Raw genomic sequence first — 15098 nt, forward strand, 5'->3', positions numbered from 1 at the left:
GGTAGCCCACAGTCCCATCCACCCTAGCCTTGAATAATTCCAGGGATGCAGCATTCACAACTTCTCTGGGTAACTTGTTCTGGTGTCTCATCATCCTCATGGTAAAGAATTTCTTCCTTATATCCAATCTAAATCTAATCTCTTGCAGTTTAAAACCATTATCCCGTGTCCTGTCCCTATAAGACTTGGTAAAAGTCTTTTTGTATTGAACAGCTGCAATAAGGTCCCCAGCACCTACTTTTCTGAAGGCTGAACAGCTCCAACTCTCACCCTTTTTACAGGAGAGAGGTTCTACTCCTGTTATTTTTTTCTGAGATTTCAACAGGAATATTCCCTGAAATTATTTCCTCTGATATTTTCTTTTCTCATGTCTTTCAAATCTTGCGTCTTTTCTAACTCTTTTTTCCTCTCTATTTATCCAAACCCTGATCTCCTTTAAAGAATGGAGTCTCATTTCTTCTGCTTCTAAAGTGTAGCAGCATTTTGTGGTTGCAAGGGAAGCATTTATCTGCAATGGAAAGATGACAGATACGGGCAGACTGAGCTGCAGATATACATGAATATAGCTATTGCCCTTCCTAGTGGCTTGATGAGTTATCCCAGGTGATAGCTCTGGGATTATGTATCACTGTGACTTTTTGGCAAGGTGATCATTCTGTAACAAGATGACATTCTTCTACTTGTATTTTAATTCCTTTGTCTCATCCAGGATATGGAGGAAACAGGGTGGACCTATTACTAGAAATCCATCATAAGTATTGCCATAGAGATTAAAGTTTCCCATAGTTTTTAAAAAAGCAGATCCTAGACGTTTGCATGGTTTAGCTGGCAACATGCATGCTCCTGGTGATTAAATCCCAGCTGTAAAGCCCCTACAGTATAGTAACCTACAGCTCGTAATTATGTCTGGGTGTGGGTGTCAAGAGCAGTCTCAGGCACGTCCATGTACTTTTTCATCCTTTTATTGATTCCTCAGCACCTAAAAAGCCACAGCTGCTTCCATTTCAGGGGATGTACTATAGTTCTTCTTTTAAAACAGTATGACACAGTTCAGTAGCTGGAATGGGCTGCAGAGCTGGGACTGCTAGATAGCTTGTTTTTAATTTTCTCCGCAGGAAAGAGTAATGTGTAACTTCTCAGCAGAGTAACTGCCACAAAGAAAGAGGATAGAATAAAAGGCATATTTTGGCTCATGTCAAGATAAAACTGAACAAAAAAAAGTCATACTTGCAGTTCTGTCTTTATAACTCTGAGACTGAATTTATATCAAGATTTCTGGTTCAAATGAGAAGCCAGCCTCAGATGCTCATTGGAGATTTTGAAACAATTCAATCTTTCCAAGACTTTCAGCATGTTGGTTTCTGTATTTTGATTCTAACAGATCTCTAATTAATACTGTAAAATATTCCGTAAAGAAATCACTATCAGCAGACAGTGCTGATGCAAGCATAAGGAAAAATAGTTAATTGGGGAAGAACTTCATTACACTTTTACACTTTGCAAACTGCCTTTCACCAATAGCTGGGTGGCAATCCTATAGCTCGTAGGCAATGGCTAGCAGGGCACGCTGAAGCAATAGGGACTTGACCTCCTTGCTTTATTTGCTAAAAATGTTTTAACAACTGCTTTTAGACATTCAGCTGGCATTAGAAGTAGTGATTTCTTTTTAATTAAAATCTCTTAAAAACTGATGTGACAGGATTCTATGGAAAAAAAAAGAAAAAAGAAAAGAACTGGAAAATTAATTAACTAAACTAGAAGGTCAGTTTTAAAATCCTGCTGCAGCCTAATTAAATCCTAGACACTGACATTTTTGGCTAAAGATTGCAACCATAGTAATTAGTGTTGCAGGAAATTTCCATATGCCATTGTGCCAAATGAATGAGAGTATTTCATAATTGTTCCTATAGGACTTCTTGCAAATAGCTGGGAGGGACATGATCCTATTGTAGGAAATATGCAAAGGCAACATACTATTTTCATTCCTGTAGCAGAGGCTCTCCAGGTCAGTAGTGTGAAGGAGAGAAAAGTCTGATACATGATAGAAATATTATAAATTATTATTCTTATTATATTGGTCTCTCATTGTCTATTTAAAGAAACAACCACTATTTAAATAAATAGTGCAAGCTGTTAAACAAAAGGCTGTGGATAAATACATGCTGAACATGCAATTTAAAATCATAATAATGAACAATTTTATATGAAAAACAAAAAATGCTGCTATTTTATTTTGTTTACATGTATTTTAGTTAACTCCACAGAGAGATTTCTTTTTTCTTTTTTCATCATTAACTTTTTCAGGACTGCTAAGGATTTGTTAAATGTCAGGCAGTAAAATTAAAATGTCATATGACATATGGGTCAAGTAGACTTAATAAACTTGAACTACATCATTCCACATTTATTTCTAGATTTTCTTTTTCTATTGAAAAATATTGTGAATATGTGGTAAAAATATGAAATATTTTTTGTACAGTCCATGTGGATTTTGAATAAAATGGGCAGAGTTATTAATATCTTTCCTTTCTCAGAATATTGTGCAAACTTCACTCAAAGGGAAAAAGACTGCTCCCTTCTTGAGAGGCACTGCTACAAAAGGCTGATTTTTGTAGCTTTTTCTTTGACAAATCTGTCTCTTCAGAGAAAATTAAAATGCCAGAATAAGAAAATTACTCATATGCCCCATAAATAAAATGAGCAAATATAAATGACTGTTTCCCATGAGAAACAAAAAGATAATCCTGCCACGCAAAAGGACCAGCCTGAAGAACTGGGAGCCCTGGGTTTGTGGATCTTGTATGTGTGCCTGAAATGGTGCTCTCAGATGGCCCAGCGTCATCTTCTTGTTCTAAGGCACTCCTCGTTATTATGTCCCTCTTTTATTCTCCACAAAAGTGTGATGATTAGCACTTGGAAGTAGTTGACAGCCTTCTCTGTGGCCAGTTAAACTGCAAAATGCTCAGCAGTGAATCACTGTATGAGTGAGGAGAGAAACTTTCAGAGTGTCTACAAGCCCTGCTGGCCTAATGTCCTCAAGTCTCCACAGTCAGTCTGCAGTTTCCTCTTTCAAAGACTAATGTGATGGTTGGTGACTGACTGTGGCAATCAAAGAGCATTCAGGTGCATGTAGAGAACAATTTTCTGGTTGATCTGTTCTTTCAGGTGAACTCATTCAGTGAAGTGACATTTCGTACTTCTCTCAGAAAATTCCAGTATTTTTTAAAATTTTTATTTCAGGTGGAGAATATATGTTTGTCAAGCTATTGTTTCAGGCTCTATGCAAACTTAAGACTTCTCACAGTAAAACATGGCGTAAGACTGAAGAGCAGGTAGGTATAAACTGGAATCATAATGGCAGAATTTCAGGCACATACGTGCCTTTAAAATTCAAAAAGTGGACAAAGGGCAAGTGTATTTCAACTGCCATGTGATCCAAATTTTGCACAGGATCTTGAAGTTTTGGGAGATTTACATAAGGCTGATTCCATGTCATTGCCCAATCCATAGTCTACACCAACAATTTTCGAGCTGCACTAAAAATTTTCCTATCCAGCCAGTCTCCCCTGAACTTCAGAGTGCTTTTTGGCTTTGGGGATAGTCCAGCTAAAGTGATGTGAGGCGTCCTACTTCTGGAAAAATAGTAGTTTGAAAATTTTTCTTAAAATGTCTTCCAGTGCTAAATATTGTATAAAAATACAAGTAAAAATAAATTTGACAAGCATGGGGAGATTTTATAAATATTGTGGCACATGTTTTTTCTGGGTGCAATAGCATTGATTTTCCCTTCAGGGAACTCAGTTCAGCCACAACCTCCCTCACCACCCATGAGAAATGAGCCCATCACATCCTCTGCTACGTTAGTGGGACATTACTCTTTCAATAAGCTGTAAGGAAATTTGCTCTTGTGGCATCAAAATGAGCTATTGATCACAAGATATCATTCATTTTCCCAATAAGGTCATGGGGTTTTTTATTTTACATCATTAGTGACCATTTTTGTCCTCTTCTAGGAATAAACATAAAGGCTGTTTCAAACACTCAGACAGAGGAGTAAGCTATTCTTTCACTGTACTTTTCCCCCCAAACATTTCTGTCCTACATTTCTGCCAACATTTCAGCTACAGGATAAAATCTCAACAAAAGTGGGCTTGTGATCTGCTGGGACACAAGAGTCATATTCAGGACCAAATCTGGAGCAACAGATATTTTTTCCAGTGGCAAATGTTGCTGTTTACTTGATTTTGCAGTTGGGAGACACCACCACTGGAATGCATGTACGTCAGCCAATTAGCAATATTGGAGTAGAGCGCAGAGCAAGGACATTTTGTGATAGATCTGCTGTACAATGCTAGGACAGGTACCTCACAACTCTGAGGTTTATTTCCTCAGCCCGAAATGCCAACACTGACACTAAACCATCCCTGCATCATACAGAGTTTGTAAATGATGAGGGTACCTATTCTGTGTTATAGGTTTTGAAGTCTGGGAGGAGAAGAGAGAAGACTGTGGAAGGGCTTTGACAAGCACAATTTGTCTTTTTGCAGCCTTCAGAGCACCACGATATATTTTCACAAAAGACCTGCTTATATGAAGCTGTCTGAAAACATTTTCAGCACAAGTGTATATCTAATGCAGGCACGGTGGTACAGCCTCTGGATTTTGAGTGTAAATTTAAAATGGAAAAAACCTTTCAATATCTTCAAATAGCAGCAGGATGCTGGATAATTTACATTGTGCCTCATGCAGGCAGGCACAAAATCCAGCACCCTGAAACTGTGCCTGCCACACACTGAGTGCTGAGAACTTGTGTTTGTAGCACGTTTGAGAAAAGAGGCTGCTCTGAGCAACAGTGCCTTTCTTGTGACAGAGTTCATCCTCTCTAAAGGCTTCAGTACAGATGAAGCTGAGCTAATCATCAAGAAACCCTCTAATCTCTATCATTACTTAGGTTTTCATGTTAGTCATTGTGACAGCTTTTCCCCCTTGTCATCAGGGGGAGAAAGCAGTGGTTGGTGCTCTCTGGCGAGACTGGAGCCATTTATGGCAGGCTGAGCTTTTCCAAGTTAGTATTCAGGAGTCATCCACAGCCAGTGAATGGAGAGACAATCCCAGAAAGGTGTCACAAAGGGCCTGGCACAATGTGGGTCTTATGTGGCATTCCTCTTGTCTGATTGCCAAACAAAGGTAGAGCCAGCCATTACCAAAGGGTATTAATGTGCAGAGAAATACAAAAATAAACTGGCTACTTAAGGCACTAACTATTACAGGCAGAGAAATAATACAATAAATCACTGAAATGAAGAAAGGGTGGCAAGAGGCACTGAAAACAGAGATATTTTGTCATGAAATTGCAGCATTAATAGCGCTTAGAAGCCTCACATTTAAATTGCCTATTTCTGACACTCAAAATGCACATTAGGAAAATGATGCTTATTTTATAGTTACTCATTAAAAGGAAGGGGATAAATAAGAAGGAGTTTTAAGCCATAAATCTCTTTCATAACGAACAACCAATAAGAACATGGAGGGCAGACAAATATATGGATAGTAAAATAAAGATTTTTAAAATGCTTTTGTAATCTGGGGTGTAAATGTGCAACTGTCTCATCTGATTGAGGATAAGTAATTTTTAGAAGGTCTGGGTATGATTGCGAATCCAGGAGATACTCATATGTTACTTGATAATGAAGAACTAGAAGTAACACAAAAGGTTGTTTCTTTTCCTTCACAATAATTCAGGCATTGTGCAATTATTTTATTTGTCTCTTCTATACATGACTGCAATGCTACATGTATTTCCCCACCTATAGATACATCAACTTTCCCCACCTAACAAGGCATAACTCCAGATTACCTCTGAATAGCCTCTATGACAAATTCAAGGAAAGAAGCAGAAGGAACTTACACATCACTTTGGCATTTAGTCTTCCTGGAAAGGTCTTCATGATCACCTATGTAACTTTCCAGCACTCGTTAATGGCTGCTCAGTAGCCTGCTGCTGCTTGACTGTTTGCATAGAATCTGTGTTTATCTGATCTTTATTTTTTTAAGTACTGCAAAGTTACAGCTCATTTGCAGTGCTTCAGGATTTGAGTATTAAACAAAAATGCAAATACAGCAGTAAGCCCTTAATGAGATGTATCCAGCTCATTTTTTTCAGCATTAACTCCATTCTTTATCTTATTTTAGCATCCACAATATAAACTATTCATCAGCTCCAAAACTTCATTTTATTATGTTGTCAGCTTCTGCCATATATTTTACAAGTTTAAATTCTAATTTTATCCACAATAAGAAAAATAATGATGTTTCAAACTGGCATTTATTATCCAAAGGAATATAGCTCAAATATTGTAACAAACCATCTTTTCTTCTCAGTTACTGAGCCAAAATGCAGTGTTACAAACTTTGGGGTTTGTGGTACTTGACTGCTACTTTGCACTAATTTGAAAGATGATAAAATCACAAGGTAAGGGAAATGCTAGTTCCACACACTTGTGGCTATAGAAGGAGATCTGCTTGAGGCAATTTAAATACCCTGAGGAAAATTCCTACCTTTGGATGTATGTGAGCATACACCACATTTTTACTTTCTAATTTTAATCTTCTAATTATATAAACCAAACTTTTGCCTCCAAGAAAAGGAAACATGATTCTCTGATTAATACTGCAGTGTGGCCTCGGCCACAGAATCACTTGTGATGAAACTTGTGTCTCACCCTAGGAGCTCTCTTTAGCTTCCACGTGTGCAGCAACTCTTCCTCAGAGCTGTCAGAGACCTCCTTCACTCTCTTCATTTTTGGGCTGGATTCCCAGGGCTAAGGAGAAGAGATGAAAGGGAGTACTTACAGTACTACTATTTATTTTTTCATTTTATTTTTTTATTTTAGTAGTATTTCTGTACTGGTATTTATTTTTTTTGTCTCTCCTGACATACCAATTGCCCTGGAGAGAAGAGTGTGAGGTTTTGGTTGCCTATAAATACAACACACAAAGACCGTAAGGGGTCACACCCTCTCCTCATCCCTGCCAACAGCATCCATCTTTTCTCACCACTTTGATAGCAGTGTGAGAATCATCCATAATGTAGTTTGTTGACACTGCTGCAGAGTCATTCATGCCCAGAAGGATGATACGTTCTTCATGTCAGTCTTTCTCAGCATTTCCTCCGGGATTATGGGGTCTGCAACAAGGACTATCAATCTCTCCACCAGCTTTGGGAGATCAGGACTGTCCGATCATATTGATGATCCTCACTCTACTGCTTTCCCCCCACTCAAATTAGGAAAGGAAAGGAAAAACAAGCTTTGGAGCAAAAAAACATGCCTGAGTGTTTCGTGTTTCATTGCTTCTATTGCAGCAATAACACCAGCTAAGCTTCTGTGCCAAGGTCAACTCCACTGTGAGCTACAGAAACCCTTATTTTTTTTTCTCAGAAAATGTGTTTGGTTCAGTTTCAGCTTAATTTTGAGAAAACTGCAGCCTCTTTCCTCCTGTTCCCTTCATGTCTCATGCTTAAATCTGCGGGTTTGTACCTACTGTAATTTTGATGAACAGGCTACACTGTGTGGGGTGCATATTGCTCTGAGCGCCTCAGAGAAAATTTGTATTTACATTCATTACAAGCAAAGGCTATGAGGCTCTACAGGTTTCTCTTTGCAGTTTTAAAATGTGTTTATATGAGTTACTGAATTTTATGCCCAGGTTGGCTCTGATGGTTAATGTGTTTATTTGAGAAACAGAGTGCGAAACTTTGTCACTGTGACAACTTTTACAGCGTCTTTGGTATCTTCTTTGGGAAAGAACAAGGTTTTGCAATATCAATTTGTTGGTCTTAAAATCCTCAAGAATAAGACTTCATTGATGCATCAACAATAAAGCTGATCATATAATATATATGTTAATATAATAATATCATAAATATTATAACATCAGTAATACAATAAAGATGGTAATATAAACTAGGGCTTTTAATCTCCAGCGTTTTCTTTGGATGCTACAATGTTTCTGAATTTTCACTGTGGAAAATTTCATAAGTGTCTTGTCTTTATTGTTCGTTCATTTGCACTAAAGAATTATCAGCTTCACAAACTTCTTTGTAGCTCCCAGTGGAACTAGCACAATTATAAAGTTGTGCCAAATTGGCTTCTTAGCAGAAGGTATCTATTGGAAGAAAACAAATCCCTACATTAGATTCCATCATGAACAAACAAATCGTTTTAATTGGCTGCGTAATGAGATGGCCTTTTGTAGACTGCGTGCTTGGAAAGTTCGCTGTTACGGTGGATCTCCTAAGTTCTGCACAGGATGAGCATGACAGCAAAACTAATTGTAAGAAATACAGCACTGCTGTGTTTTGGTTTTTGAAGTGTAGATTATTCATGTATTGCTTTTCATTATCTCTTTAGCAGTTTTTAATAATTTATCAGACTCTAAATTCCCACTATTTTACAAAGTTATGTACCTGGGGGTTTTATTTCTTTAAGAGAAAATGTCAAAGTGGTATACTGCAGTTACAGGTCAGCTTCATCTTAAAATAATTTGTATTTTACCAATTCCTTAAATGTAGCTGATTTTAAACAGACAGCTTCAGGGTTTCTAAGATATTATCTTTAGACCGTTTAATTCTACTGCAGCCTTTCTGTAGATTACTAATTGTGCCAACCAGTGTCTTTCTGACAGTGGAGCAGGGAAAGTTCCGACCTTCAAGGTTATGGGATCCAACGCCACAATAACTTCATAACCCTTTGCAAAGTGTTTCTCATCCACTCCTTGTGCATGGCTGATGCACACAGCAGCATCCAGCCCCACAGCACAGAAGAAGTGAAAGCACCCACACAGTGGCAAATTCCCCAGCTATACCCAAGGTCGCAGATGTGGGCACCTGCATGAAGGTTGGACTGAGTGAAAGGAGAGTTTTAGGATATAATTGGAAGGAACAAAATGTCCTGTGTCCCATGTGTCCTGTGATTATGTTGATGAGGCAAATAGTAAGAACTTTTCATATAGTTGTGCGCTTCATCTTCCATTTTCATAGGGAAGATGAACAAAGTAGATTGGCTTTGAGTTATAAAAACAAGTTCAATAAATTCATTTCAGAACTCCTGTGCATTTGAGAGGTAGGTAGCGCTTACTGGGCACTTTTTGTCTATCCTCAAGTTCATAGAGATTGTCACACGATGACTTGGCTAGAGCTTGAAAAGAGATCACAGAAAAAAATCAGAAGGGTCCTTATAGGATGTGCAGGAACATTTTATCCGTTCTTCAAAATCCAAGCGCTAAATATTTTTTTTCTTCTTAGGTTTAGCTTTCTAATGAAAAACTCTACTGTTGTTTCGTGCAATTGTACTCCCTTAAACTTTGATTACGTAAAGCATATCCAAACATGCTCACACATCTACTACTGCTGAGATCCCTACTGTTGAGTTAAAAGGTATCAGCACCAGCCCTGCAATGGCTTCAGTGTGGTTTCAGCATGGTTTCAGAAGACATGACCACAAAATATTTCTGAGGTAAAGGCTTAGAAATGTCTAAATAATGAAACTCTGTCAAAGGAATTAAAAATCAAGCTGTAATTTTAATGCAAGTATTCCATCAAATTTTTAAACATTTTTATAAGGTATATTAAGCATCACATTTCTCTAGTCATTATGAACAATGTATCATAATTTCTGTAACTTCTGCTTCACTATATGTTGTTTATACTTTTCTATACTCACTTTCAATATCTAGAAGATACCATCCCTGCTTGGACTTTCTTGCCTTCTCAAGGAGCTGTTGCTTAACATAAATTAAGCAAATAGAAAAGACATGTGAATCAAGATCTTTAAGGTAGATCTTTAAGATCTTCCACTTCAGTGGAATGGATCCACTGCAAGTATTAAAAACGTGCAGCTGGAAGCTCATGAATAATCCCCTTAACATGAAAGACAAGCAGGTGGTGTTCATGTTTGGGTGTTCAACTGTAGCCTAAGTTGATGTTAACAACAAATTATTTTTTGTGAATATTTTAGTGCTATGTGAAAAAAGGGATGGCTTGCTTCATGCCAGTGCAGGAATTTGCTTGAAGAAAAGGAAAATAAAGGAGCAGGGTGGGGTGGGGGGAGGGGAGGTGAACAGAGACAACCCACAACAGCAACAACAAAACACTAATGTTCAATAGCACATTTTAAATAGACAGATCAGAGATTAGGTGGGCCGTGGAAGTGAGCAACTTTTATGGTTTTGAAGTGGCTTCAGAGTCAGTGGGCAGCATACTGCTGGGTTGATCTGGCTACTACTTTTGCTGTATTTTACTGATACCTTTGGTGCATTTGTTTGGAGGTGGGGGAGAAGTCAGAGCTTCCATTGTAGTGTCTTTCAGAAATATGTCTCCAATTTTACTTCTAAAGTACTTGTTCCTGCGGTAACTAAATGCAATATCAATCATATTTATCATTCAGCTGACACTTGCCTTGACCTCACCTCCTCAAGCGTCCACAAGTTTGTTCCTCTCCTTATCCACCACAAATCTCAAAGCCTTTTGCAAAACTTCAGCTAAGCTTCTTGCTTGAAATGCATCCATGCTAATAAATGATTAGGACACAGGACTGGAAGAAATACTAAGCAAGTTTGCAGATAATACAAAACTGGAAGGAGCTGTTGACCCTCTTGAAGTCCAAGAGGCCCTGCAAATAGACCTCAGCAAATTAAAGAGATGGGCAATCACCAACCACAGGAAGCTCAATAAAGTAAAATACCAGATTCTGCACCTAGGATGGGGTAACTCTGTTGGTGTGGTACATACAGACTGGGGAATGAGACACTGGCAGTCCTGGTTGATGGCAAGTTGAACATGAGCCAGCAGTGCCCTGGGAGCCAGGAGGGCAAACCCTGTCCTGGGAGGCATCAGGAACAGCATCACCAGCTGGGCAAGGGAGGGGATTGTCCCCTCTGCTGTGCACTGGTTGGCCTCACCTCAGGTGCCAAAGGAGGGCTACTAGGATGGTAAAGAGCCTTGAGGAGAAGCCATATGAGGAGCAGCTGAGGTCACTTGGCCTGTTCAGCCTGTAGGAGAGACTGAGGGGAGACCTCATGGCAGTCTGCAGCTTCCTCAGGAGGGGAAGTGGAGGTGCAGACACTGATGTCTTCTCTGTGGTGCTCAGTGACAGGACCTGAGGCAATGGCTTGAATTTGTGTCAGAGGAGGTTTAGGCTGGGTGTTAGAAAAAGGTTCTTCTCCCAGAAGAGCATTGGAATGGTCTCCCCATGGAAATGGTCACAGCACCAAGCCTGACAGAGCTCAAGAAGCGTTTGGACAAGGCTCTCAGGCACATAGTGTGACTCCTGGGGATGGTCCTGTGCAGGGCCAGGAGCTGGACTCAGTTATCCTTGTGGATTACTTCCAACTCAGCTTATTGTGTGATGGTGTGATTCTGTGAATATCAAGTTGCTGAAGCTAAAGCTGTACCCTGCCTGGTGCTGGCATGGAGGAGCCTGGGACAACAAGGCACTTCTTGACCCTAAAAGATCCCAGTACAACAACAGTCCCTGTTGCATCTGCAGCACTTCAGAAGAGGCAGAAATCTCGGAATTGGTATCCCAATATCTGTTGCATATGAAATTATATTTACAGGTCATTTGGATGTGTTTGCATGAATCAGATATGTTTGAATTATTTACAGGATATGGTGGCTTCAAAGAACCTAATTAGAGTAGAGAAGCATGTTTTAGGACCTGAAAAGGCAAGCTCTGCTCCTGCAAGTAATTACTGCTCTAATGAACAAACTCAGGAGAGTGAAATGCATAAACAGATTCTGTGGGATCAGTGCACAGAACATATTTTCAAGTCCAAGGAGCATGGCAGTGAAATAGCTGTGAAACTGTAAAAGTATTAGTGGTAAAAGAAATAACAGCACTAAAATTTTATAGTGCAATATAGTCTATTCAACGTCAAAGAGGCAAAGAGGCATTTTTTTCAGTATGAATTAATAGAAAACCAGTATTTATTCACTTACAATGGAATTCAAATATTTGCAGAAAATATTGTATTTTAATTTTACAACAAAATGAATCATACTTAGCCTCTGTGCTGCTGACACACCTGCTATCTCAAGTTCTTTGTCTTCATTTCAGCAGTCACAAACTCTACCATAAACCTTAAGGACTTTCATATTCCATAATTCAATTTATAGCAGCTTCAGTTACTATAAGAACTGTCCTTATGAAAATGACATCCAAACACTCCCTACATATTCCTGCACCATAAATGCCACATGAATTCACACATTTTTAAAGTCAGTTCTAGATTTTTTGATGAAGAGTGGAGATTTAGCCTTATAACTTCAAGTTAAACTGTGTTATTTCTGTGCTTTAAGTATCATCACTGACTATAAAAATTGTAAAATAAAAACTTAACTGAAAATTCTCCAGGGAAGTGTTTAAGTCAGAATGCAGTGTGTTCATGTGTAGTTATATTGTCTCTATTCTGGTGACGGAAAGAAAAATATGGGGTTTTTTTCAGTAAACTGAATGCATATCTTTCAAAAATCTCACAGGGAGTTGTTATTTATAGCACTGAGTTTCCATTTTAAGATGAGTACTTTTTGTTTGTTTGTTTTTGATTGCCACCAATAATAAGGATGCAAAGCAGCAAGTCAGGTCCTATAATGGGTATTTTACCACTTTCATTCTTGTTGGTGTTTTAGACAGCAATCATGAACTTCTGCTGTGATACTAAGGCTGAAATTTGGACCAGTTCTGATCATTAAAAAACCCTGGTCCTAAACTTATCATGTCTGAAAAATACAGCCATATTGGTGATCAAAAACCCCTCATGTGTGGACAGCTGTAAACCTATTTACTTATTACTGTTCCTAAAACCCTGCAGGGTGAAAGAGAAATGAAAGATATTATAGCTCTCTCGCTCTTTTATTTTTTTATTTGTGGCATGTCTGACCTGCACCTCAGCCCTTCAGTTATGATTTCACTGTGCACCATTTACTACGCACAGGTAACAGCAGCCTACCTTGTAATCTCCCAATCAAAATCTAAAGACCTTCTGTATGTCAGGGATATTCTGTTATTAAACCCCAACATTATTAGTTTTTCTTTCCTTTTGACAACAGAAATAGAAACGTGTCAGTGGGAGAAACTCCTCAATTATATGGATTTTTTTGAAGGGCAGATCTGAGCCTTCTGGACCTTATCCTGTTTTTAACACTTTGCTGCAAATAGGGAAGAAGTAGTCTGGCTGGTTGCCAAATCCTCCAAATCCAACTTAAACACCCATTCACTGGCTTTGTCTAGACTAGGGACTGCAGGGGATTCATTTGCAAATGTTTGCTCACTCTTTCTAACCTGTGTGAAAATTCGGGCACTTTTAATGCAGAATGCCTGTAACAAATACTGCTCTGACCTATCTTCTGTGTCCCAGATGTCCAAGGCCCTGGTCAGCCACTGAAGCAGTGGCTGTGGGGGCATTGGGTATTACTGCCAGACACCAGCATGCAGTTGAAAGCATTACATCAGTGGATTTTTCTCTCTCTGAGTGCAGCATTAGCTCCAGGTGCCACTAATCTGGTCCAAACTAAGCCAGCAGATCTGCATTGAGGCAGAGGAGAGGCATGGAAACCTCTGCACATGACTCAACCAGAAAAAAATTCTTTGTGTAGTGTCTGTTTGATCAGCTTAGCAAAATCCATAGACCGTGGTGGGGGTCTTCTCTGGGGCAGCACTGCAGTACTATACTATGAGCAAATATCCAAGAAAAGAAAGTCCTCAAAGAACATGGGGACACATATATGCAGCCAGGGAGATGAACCAAAAAAAGGGCACATGGCCCTTCGTCTTGCCACGTGCATGATCTTCAGGGATTTATTTAGGCACCCTTCATGCAGAGACAGACTTTGGGTCTACTGAAAGTCATAATCAAAGCTTGTGGGTAACCCAGGTTGTAGAAGATGTAAATGTTGAGCTGCAGAACAGTTTCCATGTTTTACTGTAAGCTTCTAGTCTTCCTCTTGAAAACATGGCCCAGCTATTAAATTATTATCTCAGGGACTTGGTCCTAAATGTTATAGGCTTTATATAGTCTCCAACCGATCCTATTGCCCTTAGGACCCCAGTATATAGAAACATCATTTATGAGGATGCTTATACGTTTTTTCTTCCTTGTGGAGAATCTCATTCTTGCAAGTGGCAAGATGTTTGTCACCAGCCTGGAGAAACCCTCCTGCCAAAGAGAAAATTACTTGCTGACTACCAAAGCCAGAGGAACAGAGAGAGGTGAATCTATGGAGGAGCAAACAAACTGAGAGGCCAGCCCTGTGGCAGATGCTCTTTTCCATTTTGAAAGCCATTCTCATTATTTTTGGAGTCCAAACAGTTACATAACATTTCTTTGGCCACTGTTTATCTCAGTGTTAAAATATAATTTTCATTATGTCTTAGAGCTCAATAATATTTATAAACACAAGTATCTGAATTGCTTCACCTCTGACCTAAACTTCCTAAGCTGCTGAAGTGGAAATCAGTTTCTGTTTTTAACTTGGTGTGATTTTTGCAAATGATACTTGCTGGATTTGATGATGACTTGTTCTACAGATTATATCTTCACTCCAGAGCAGGAAGGATGGGCCAAATAAAGGGAGAAGTGGAGGAAAAGTTGTTTCTTCGACAGACATAATTGTTACTCCAACATGAAATTTTGGCTCATCCTCTATTTTGAACAGGTGGATGGATTCTTTGAATCCCTATTAAGAAAAAAATACATGATTTTGATTCCTTACCTTGAATTAATTAAAGGTTTTCTTAAAATACTGGAACATAAAGCTTGAGTTGCTAAGTAAGACACACAGTTAAGTCTTGAAATATTACATTTTTCTGCTTTGCAAATATATCTGAAAGGTTAGCACCCAGTGAAGCATGTAGAGTCATCTTAATGAAACAAAATCTGAGGTGCATCCATAAAGACTTTTATCTAAATTAAGACCTGATGTTTAAGCAGGTGCAGCTTCCCCATTATGTGAATGGAGTTTGCCATAAACTGCAGTCTTGAGCTACTGACATTAAAGAACAGGAGGAACAAGCTTATCCTGTTTTAATTGGACTATAATA

This window comes from Passer domesticus, chromosome 5 (assembly GCF_036417665.1).
Source record: "Passer domesticus isolate bPasDom1 chromosome 5, bPasDom1.hap1, whole genome shotgun sequence".
Taxonomy (NCBI): domain Eukaryota; kingdom Metazoa; phylum Chordata; class Aves; order Passeriformes; family Passeridae; genus Passer; species Passer domesticus.